Here is a 10,125-nt window from a genome sequence, read left to right as displayed (position 1 = left end):
TCATTAAAATCCCTGTCCCTTGTGGTTGGTGTTTCAGAGCCATGCTAACTAGCCCAGTTCATTCACAAATAAAGAATATTTTAAAAGCTAGTACAATCTCATTGTCTTTCTAGTACCCAACACATAAAGAGAACTTTCTAGGAACATCTTGTGGACTTTAATCACCACTAACTTGACTCAGCTCTTCTCACGCACTAGTCAGCAAGGACTGGGGCAACTTAAAACATTCATCTCCATAGCTAAGAATCCCATTTTACAGGTGAGGAAACTGAGTCACAGAAAGATCACATTGCCAGAAGACATGCAGGTAGGCCCCAACTCTGTTTTCTTGTTCTTATTGTAAAAAGTAACCACTGAACATAATATCTACTTTTATTCTGTTTGCCACTCCTAATGAGAATATAAGCTGTTTGGCTTAGAATTTACTTCCGTTGTTCCCGGTAGAGTTGAATGTTCAGAACCAGATCATGCTTATCAGGGAGTTCATACATTTTCAGATTTAATGGATGAAAATGCACGCTTCTCAAGACCACTTTGCCTTTGCTATAGGTCCTTCCTGAAGGGCTGGCACAGCACAATGATAGTTGTCACAGTCAAACTCGTTGCCAACTTCACTCAGAATCCACCTGGCCAGGAGTGACAGAAGGAACTCTGGAATCTGCTGGCCTGCAGCACAGTGAAGTGGAGTTGGGGGAGCAGCTCTGCCATGCAAAGAGGTCAGGAAAGCTTATTCACCAGGGCACTAACTAGAGAAATAAAGGAGGCGAGGGTGAGATTTACGCAGAAAACCAGAGCAGAGTTCTCCAGACAATGGGAATCTTTAGTATGAAGCCTCTGAGCAGGAGAGGGCTTAGAAGAAGATCAGAGAAAGATGGTTGGAGATGGAGGAGAGGTGACAGTGGGATTCCAATAACCACTTACCAGAACACACACTGGGCAGCTGCCCTGAGCTTCAGGGCCTGGAGAATACACAGGCAAGCAATCCCAGAGTTCCGGGCTTCCATTGACTCAGATGCAAAACCCAGACGAGTTACCTGAGGACAAGACAGAAAGGTATCCAATGATTGGGAATGCAAGATAGAAGAGTAAGGAAAGATTTCCCCTGGTCCGAGAGTATCTGAGATGGTTTAAAAAGAACCAATGCTCCTTAGCCTTTAAGGATAGAAGAACTCAGATCAATACAGAAAATAGGGGAAGGTCCCCATGCCTGGCATTTGGAAGATACTCTGTGGACACTTGTTGTATGGCAATAAATTAATCAGTGAAGAGGAAAACAGGAGGAGGTAAGACTGAAAGGCTGACTGAAGTCTGAAAGAAATTGAATACCACCATATAGCATTCGGTAGAGAATGGTGTCGGTTTTGTTCATGTAGCCTTCAGAGACATTATTAATATACTGTATCAGTTACCTTTTCATTGCTGTGACCAAAAAAGTAAATATTTATCTGGGCTCATGATTTCTGAGGGTCCACGCCAGGCTCACTTGGTCCCGTGTGCTTTGGGTGGAGTGTCATGATGGTGGGAGCCTGTCAGGGGGAGAACGTTTGCCTCAGGGTTGATAGGGAGTCAGGAGCAGTAAGAACAGGGACAAGATAGCTCAGTCACCTGCTTCTCCCAGCCCAATCCTACTTCCCAAAGTTTCTAGAACCTTGCAAAAGAGTGCCACTAGCTGGAACCAAACATTGAACGCATGAGATTCAGGAGCATTTCATATTCATGCTGCAATATATTCTATGTAAATTGTCATCTTATTTTTATTAATTAACCATTTGGCAATGGATTGTATAGGTTGCTAAATCTAAAAAAAAGATATCCAGTACAAGAGTTTGAATTTTTCTCTCATTGGCTTTGGCCCAACTATCCCTAATAAGACCAGCGTATAAAATTTGTGATCAAATTGCACTTTCTACAAAGAATTGCTAGGCAAAGCAGGGCCCAGATCTTGTAAAGGAGAAACTCAAAAATTCATAGATAATTGCTTCAGTAACCCCATATTCTTGGTAGTGTTAGAGATGCATGCCAGCACCGATTTGAAGTGCTTGTAGACCTGTAGTTTGGGGAAATATCGATAGTATTTTAACACAATTCTGTTGTACCAAGGCACTTGAAGGAGGCTAGTAAATGACTTTTCCTTGAAAGGAGAAATTTTGTTGTTGTTGATGTTGTTGTGAAAAATGTCTCAGGGTAGGTGAGTGCTTCTATTAGCCCCTCAAGAACCAAGGCAGCATGCAAACTTGAGAAATGGACATCCACATCCAGTTGTCAGGAGAATTGGTTTTGATGTGAAACTGCAATTTGGACTGAAGACCAATATCTTGCATGTCATATTAAATAAAACATCACATAAAGCTTAGAAGCTGTAGAGTAGAGGAGGTGGAGGGAAGTCTGAGAAAATCTAGCAGAGTCACAGATGCCAGTTAAACCCAAAACAGAAGTTAACTTCCCAAGACACTGTATAATGGCCTCTCGCTTCTAAAAACGAAGGCATAAACAAGTGAAATTAAGCCACCATAGGGGTAGGAACTATTATAGGAAAAAGTGATTTGTTTATTTGATCAACACAACTCTCTAACAGCAGCATCTGCACTGCAAGAGGTAATTCACAATCAGCATCACTTGGCACCGTTACTGAATTTATTAAATTTTGTTTAAAAAGTCATCTAGTCCTTTTGTCAACTTCTTAGAGAAAAGACCAGGGTTCAGAATCTCAAGCGTGTGTGTGTGTGTGTGTGTGTGTGTGTGTGTGTGTGTGTGTGTGTGTGTGTGTGTGTGTTAATAGCAGTTGAACTAGTCAGCTTTCCATTACTGCAATAAAAACACCTGGAGCATTGAATTTATAAAGGGGAAGGTTCATTTGGGCTCACAGCTTTGGAAGAGTCAGTCCATGGCAGTTGCTTGGGACCTGGGCTATGGTAGCACATCACAGTCAGATGCATGTTGAGGTGAACTGTCTGCTTCAAGGCTGGGCTGTAAAAGAAAGAGAGGAAGAAGAGATCGGAATCCCATAATCATCTTCAAAGTCAGGCCGTGCCAGTGACCTCAATCTTCTCATTAAGCCCCATCCCCGAAAGGTTCCTACCATCTTCTAATAGCACCAAGCCAAGCAACAAACCTGAGATCCAAACGATATCAACATTCCCAACTGAAGGATGAAGGGATGACAGATCCATGCCTGCCTAAGGAATGTCTTCTACCCAATGCTGTTAACTAGGTCCATCTCAATTCCTGCCATCCCCAAGGCTTCGGTGCGAGATCACCCGGAATTGAGGTAGGATACTTTTCTTGTCACTTACACACTCCTTCACAGGCCGCCAGTCTGTGTGAGCACTTCTCAGACCCTGTTCTGGGCCAGTTTCAGGCCTTCTCCACCAGAAAGAGCACACAGCCCAAAGGAAAGGCTCCAGGAACAATGGAAAGATTAAACAGCTCCTATTTTTTTCTTTGCTAGCACATAAAAGGCCAATAAATGGGCATCTCCCCCTTCTTCCCCAAGGCAATGACTCAAGCCCACGCTCTGAAAAGACAAGTTGATAGATTTCTGGGAGATGGGGGCTGGGGTTGCTGTGATGGAGCCTCAGAGCCATGGGTAGTCTGGCATGGACATGGGCATACTTCCTGGGCTGTGATGACGATAGGATCTGTGCAGGTGCACAAGGAGAAGGAAAATTCCTCTGATCTGTCAGCTGACTGCATTATTAAAACTTTCTATCTTCTACCATTCCATTTCTCTCTCAATCTAGTGATCTTTTTTATTGGATGGTGAAGAGACAGCTCGTTGCCTTAAACTTACGACCCATTGCCTCGATTTAGCATTCTATTTGCTCAAAAACATATCTATTGCCCAGACCCTCTGGCAATATGTTGGAAATACAGATGGGCAAAATATGACTCTTAATCAGCTTAAGTGCTCTGTTTAAAAAAATAACCCAAAGCATTATCTAGCAGAAGCTATCAGACATCATTTGCAATGTATTGTATCCCAGACCCTCCCCCCTCAAAAAACAAAAACAGAAACCCATGATCAGGAAAGTGGGAAGTTAGCTAAGAATGCTGTTCCTGTATTTACCAAGGATGCAGGTGAACTCTAAGGATTGAGGAAGGGAATCAGAGGTATGAACTTACCCCTGTGAGTAATTCTTATTCTTTTCTCTCTGATGCAATTGTCCCATTTACATACTAGCTTTGATGAAGTATCATAATGGCTCGGAATGGTATGAGAATGCTTGCAACATGTATTTGTAGAAGGCTAATTTATTCATCATATACCCTCCAGGGAAGATGGCTTGACTGATGGTGTATAAGTTTACAGCTTCTGTTCCCTCTTCTCTTGGAATATAAGTATGCATTTCTGTCACTGATCTATGGAGTCAGAAGTTCCAGGTAAAGAAATCCAATGAGGATTTCTTCTGCGGACTCTAAAACTTAGAAATGTGTGATTTTCTGGCGAGTTCAGTTGAACTTCTGGTGACCTCAGACAGAGAGGCAGTGGGTAGGGATCATGGTAACAGCCAGGTCTAAGGAAGCCAGGAACTTCAAGGGTGGCAAGGAGGAAATGAAACCAAAGAATCAGAACTCCTGGAGGCTGTCAGACCCCTGGTCAGCATCAGCGTTGACAAGCAGGTCTCAAGTTTTCACTGCCTGTGGTGGGAGGAGCTGTCAAAACAGGACTTTGTGGCTTTTATCCTTGCCCTCGACCTCCTGGTGACTACAGAGATAAACTTGCTGAAGTTTTCATTGGGGTTTACTTCTCCAACCGAGGTTTGGCAAAGAACTAGGGAAGAACGCTTGCCAGGACCCTTCTGATCCTAGAAGAGCTCTATCAACCACTTTGTTTCTTGTTTGCTTCTTTTTAATTATAGAGTCAACTTTCCAGATCACCTTAGGGTTTAAGAAACACTAGTTAAAACAAATAAAGAACACATATTTTTTGCCAAAACGTGCATGTACAAAAATACTCACGTTATTTATATATTTTTCAGGTATTAGGAATTGAACTCAGGTCCTTGCCTTTGCTAGGCAGGTGCTCTTACCACATGAGGCAGTCTTTCCGCTTTATATTTTTTTAAGTTTGTTTTTTCAGATGGAGTCTCTCGCTTAACTTTGCCTTCACTGCCCTTAAACCCCTCAACTATCATTCTCCTACTTCTGATTTGAAAGTAGCTAAAATTATGCATTGTACCAGCACATCGGATCTCTATTCTATGTACAACCCAAGTTCAAGAGCCTGATTAAAAGAAAAAGGAAGAAAGATGAGAAGGAGGGCAGGAGGAGGGAGGCAGAAGAGGAAAGCAGGAAGGGAGGGAAGAGGAGAGGACCTTTGATCTCAGGCTAGAGCCCAGTAATATACTGTCTTTGGTCTATTTCATTCTGAGAGGGGTGTCAAGCTAATTCAAGGAGAAAGTATAAGCTTTTAAACAAATGGTGCTGGAGTCACTGGATTGTCGTGTGGATGTAAAAAGATTTCAGCTTTTTCCTCACACAAGATACACAGCTTCATTTAGAATGGGTTGTCAACCTGAATGCAAAGGATGAAATCGGAAAGAATGGGAGAATTTTCTAAATGCCAATGGATTTTACAGGTATTTCCTTCTTTTCAGTGTAGTGTAGTAAAATTGCAGTTAAGATGTTTATTTGGTATATCATCACGGTGTTTACAGTTGGTTTGGTATATTGTAGCTACTTTGGGATTTAATCGTATTTTTAAAAATTCATTTGTTGTTATTGTAATGGGGTTGCAGTTACATAATTTAGATAAAGAGTACATTTCTTTTTGAATACTGTCACCCAGTTTTTTTCTCCTGTACTTACCTACAAGTTATATAGTTCATTTTCCATATAGTGTCTAGAAAGTATCATGGCTGCATTTGCTCACCTTTTTCCCAAGATATCTGTACTCCCACCTGACCCTCCCAAAGACAGATAAATGAACAAACAAGACAATAGGAAAAGCAAAACAGCAACAAAGAAGAAAACTATAGCATAGAAGAAAAGATTGGCAAAGTATGTAGTCTAAAAAGGACTTAGATATTGCTCATATAAGGAATTCTTATATCTCAATAATAAGAAGACACAGAAGGTTCTACATCAGAGGAGATGCCAAGATGGCAAATAAGCTCATGAAAAGGTGTTCAACCTCATTAGTCATTAGGGAAATTCAAAGTAAAGGCAAACTGTTATTTTATTATACACCAACTGGAATGATTAAAATTACAAAGCTTGACCATAGCAAGTGGAACATGGGGAAAAGTACAATCACTTTGGAAGAACCATTTGGCAATTTCTTTACAATTTAAACATAAGGATACCAGATGACCTAGCCATTCTCTTCATACATATTGGTCCAAGAGAAATGGAACTGTGTGTTTACATGAAGACCCATAAAAACTGTTAGGAAAAAGTGGAGGGGGGAGTAAGACTTAAGGAAAATGCATAACAAAAGAAGTAAACTTATTCAATAGATACTGTATCTATCCACACAATTATAATAATACTCCACTGGACTGTTAATCAATGCTGATAAAAATAGTTTGAAAATCCCATAAATAAACGTTTGTGCTCACTTTCTTTATTATGACCAAAATATTAAATGTCAGAACTGAGTATGTTGGGCTAAACCCACAGGTACAGAAAATCCCAGTTTACTTGGAAAGCGAAACAGGAGGATCCACTGAGCCCATAAGTGTGAGGTCAGCCCGAGAAGCATACAGAGACCTGGTGCAAAACGATGGTCTATTTAGATAATGGAATATTACCTGTATAAAATAAAATAAATAAATAAAATAAAAGGAATAAATAGTTGGAGTAAACAATGTAGAGGAATCTCATAATAGTTAGGCTCAGCAGAAAAGACACACAAGAGTACATACCACATATTTCTTTCTGCTCATATAAAATTCTAGAGAATGTATAAATTGTATCAGCTCTTTAGAGGGCAACTTGGCAATACATATTAAAAATTCAAAAGTTCCAGCTTTTAACTTGGCAACTACATAGGCAAGAATTTCCCTTATAAATATTTGTAAAGTATTAGCACACAAATAATAGAATTTTAGGAACCAATCTTTGAGTACCTGTCCAAAGAAGACATACAGATGGCCAAAAAAAAAAAAAAAAGCTCAGAGAATGATAACTCAGCATCATGAATCCCTAGGGTAATGTAAATTGAATCCACAATTAGATACCACTTTACTCTCATTAGGTTGGCAATAGCTATTATAAACAACAACAACAACACAACAGAAAATAATGTGTTGGTAAAGCAGGTGGAGAAACTTAGAACTCATATATAATGTTGGTAAGAATGTAAAGCAATAACCTTGCTATGGAAAAAAACAGAAGAGTAGTGGACAGAGAATTAAATCCAGATCAACCATATGATCCAGCAAATTAACTTTTGGGTAAACATAAAAAGAACTGAAAACAGAAATGTGTACACTCATGTTCACACCAGCCTTATTCACCATAGCCAAAAGCTGCTGGGAACAACTCAGTTGTCCATTCCTATAGAAAACGTGGTACACAATACAATGAAATACTTTTTCTGAATTAAAAAAATGAAGAGGATTATGACACAAGCAAACAGGGAAGAACTCTGAGAACATCGTGCTGAGTGAATATGCCAGTCACAAGACAAATAGTGTATATTTCCCTTTACAAGGTACCTAGGGTAGTTAAATTCATAGACCCAAAGTAGGATGGGGGTTGCTAAGTGTTGGGGAGATAGAAGAGAGTGGGGGGTTACTGGCTTAATGGATTTTTCTACAAAAGTTCTGGTCATGGGAGTTACATGGTTTGCAAAGCAAAGGGAATGTATATAGTGCCACTTAAAAATGCCTAATATAGCCGGGCACAGTAGCTCATGCCTCAGGAAGTTGAGGTCTGAGGGTTGTGGTTCAAAGTTAGCTTTGGCAGAAAAGTCCGTGAGACTTTTATATCTACTTAACCACAGAAAGCCAGCAGTGGAGCTATGGCGCAAGGGTTAGAGTGCTAACCTTGAACAAAGAGTTCAGGGACAGTGCCTAGACCCTGAGTTCAAACCCTAGGACCAGCACCAAAAAAGAAAGAAAGAAAGAAAAGAGGAGGCTAACATGGTCAGTTTAGGTTATATCTATTTAGCCACAATTAGGATGAAAACGGTATATGTAAGCTCTGCAGTGTCATGTGTAAACAAAAGGAAAAGAAACACCTTAACTGCCTGTTAATTAAAGCTGTTACAAAAAGTACAGCACGTTTAAAAATTGTGCCCATTAAAAATAATTAGGTGGTTGTCTACTAATGGGAAATGATCTCCAAAGCGCATGAGTAAAATGAAAACAAGCAAAGGCAGAGCAGTGCGTGCTGGCAATTATGTGAACAGGGGGGAGCAGGGCTGGGGCGCACACGTGTGCGCACCGACGTGCGCGCGGCGCTGGCAGAGTCGCTCTGGGCGGACGGAGGAAGCCCTGGCATCAGCAGTTACCTTTGGAAAGTATGAGAGAGGTAACTTCGTGTTCTCTGATCTTCTGCCGCACGCATGCCTAACTTTCTAATTACGAAAAGAAGTTCAATGAAAATCCCCTTGGTCACCTGAGCACTAGAAGGTGGCGTCCTTTCATACTCCATGTTTTCCCAGCTCGCTGCTAACCAAACACAAGCCTCCTCTGAGGACTGTGCTGGGGTCTCGCCTTCCTCCAGGGGGTCCCTTCTCTCCTGGGAAGGTGAGGATGCCTGCTGGCCCCCCTCCTCCTGACCCCCCCCCGGCAGGGCTCCCCCCATCAGTCTCGGGGCAAGTGATTTCTCTTGCTCCCCTAGATTGCTGCCTCTCCAAGCTTCGGGTGGGGGCGGGGGGGGGGACGCTTTCTGCCTTCTTGCCAAATGCCAATGCATTACCTGGTGCCTCTGCTCTTCACTGACTTGCTGGTAGCACTGTTAGTCGGGATGCCCTTCCTGTCCCTCTATCTCTATCTCCTCCTTTTCCTCCACCCTCAAACCCCCGCTGTAAGCACAGGAGTCTGTGAGGTGCTGGAGCTTTGATCATCACTGCCATACCCTCGAACCTGCCCTACAGCAGGGTAGATGTTTGGACAATGAAACCAGCCCTCCTCCTGGCGCCATGTTTAAAAGCATGTATGCCCTTTCGTCCGCACGGTCTGCTCTCTCTTTGATGCCCATGCTCTGCCCTCTGCCCTCTGCATCGGCCCGCCCATGCTCCTTTCCCACCTGCCCACCGCCAACGCTCCCTTGGAGCCATCCCCGGAGCAGCAATCCTTTACTCACTTGCGACTGGAGCTCACCTGGCCACGTTTCAGACTTTGATTGTGACTCCCGCAGGCCTCTGTGCTGCGCAGGTCTGCTGGGCTTTTCCTGCCACCCACCTTCACCCTGCCTCTGCTCTCTGCCACCTCCCTGCCCGGTACCAAGTTCCAGCCCTCAAACCCAGGGCCCAAAAGCTGACAGGCAGCTGGCCTTGCAGGTCCTATCTCTAGCCTCATCTATACATCTTGCACATGGCCATAAGATTAATAAAATTAAAACTTGTTAAGGTTTTCCACTACTGAAAATGAAGCTATTTCTGTTAAAATTGTAGCTCAAGTGGTAGAGCACTAGCCTAAAACAAAAGCAAAGACTCAGACAGAACATAGGCCCTGAGTTCAAGGCCCAGGACTAGCATGCCCACCACACACACACACATACACACACACACACACACACACACACACACACACACACACACACAAATGGTGAACTCCATGTCCAGTGAGTTTCACTTCAAAACAACCAACAACTGAACAGCTTGTAACTTCTTTCTAGTTCCTTTGCTAATTAATGAGTTAAATAAAATCCTGAATATGTATTCATTTAAAAAAGATCTGAAGCTACTTTACCCTCATGTAACCTGGTTAAATAGCAGATTCTTCCCCACGGTTTTCATGAGGAATTCTCATCAGGTTGACACTCAGCCTCCCAGGATCTCTAGAAGTTTCTGTGGTGGTGGAAAGGTTCCGGAAGTGCACCATCTGGTGGAGTAGCCACCAGACACTGTGGAATGCCTACAGAGTGACCAGTACAACCAAGGAACTGAAATGTCCCACATGTAAATTAATTAGACTTAAATAGCATCACATGGCCACGACTCCCTTATTGGAC

The 10,125-nt window shown here is 42.4% G+C and overlaps 1 long non-coding RNA gene across 1 annotated transcript; it reads right to left on the bottom strand.

The window, feature by feature from the left end:
* Positions 1–939: 939 nt before the first annotated feature.
* Positions 940–8,932, bottom strand: LOC138803819 (uncharacterized). Its single transcript, XR_011365057.1, has 3 exons — positions 8,869–8,932; positions 2,865–2,967; positions 940–1,034 (listed from the first exon to the last, which is right to left on the bottom strand). It is a non-coding gene; the product is annotated as an uncharacterized lncRNA (long non-coding RNA).
* Positions 8,933–10,125: the final 1,193 nt, after the last annotated feature.

Source organism: Dipodomys merriami, unplaced genomic scaffold (assembly GCF_024711535.1).
Source record: "Dipodomys merriami isolate MVZ:Mamm:240054 unplaced genomic scaffold, mDipMer1.0.p SCAF_35, whole genome shotgun sequence".
NCBI classification, from domain to species: Eukaryota; Metazoa; Chordata; class Mammalia; order Rodentia; family Heteromyidae; genus Dipodomys; species Dipodomys merriami.
Note: the sequence above shows the minus strand (reverse complement) of the source record. Positions and strands in the feature narration are given on the sequence as shown.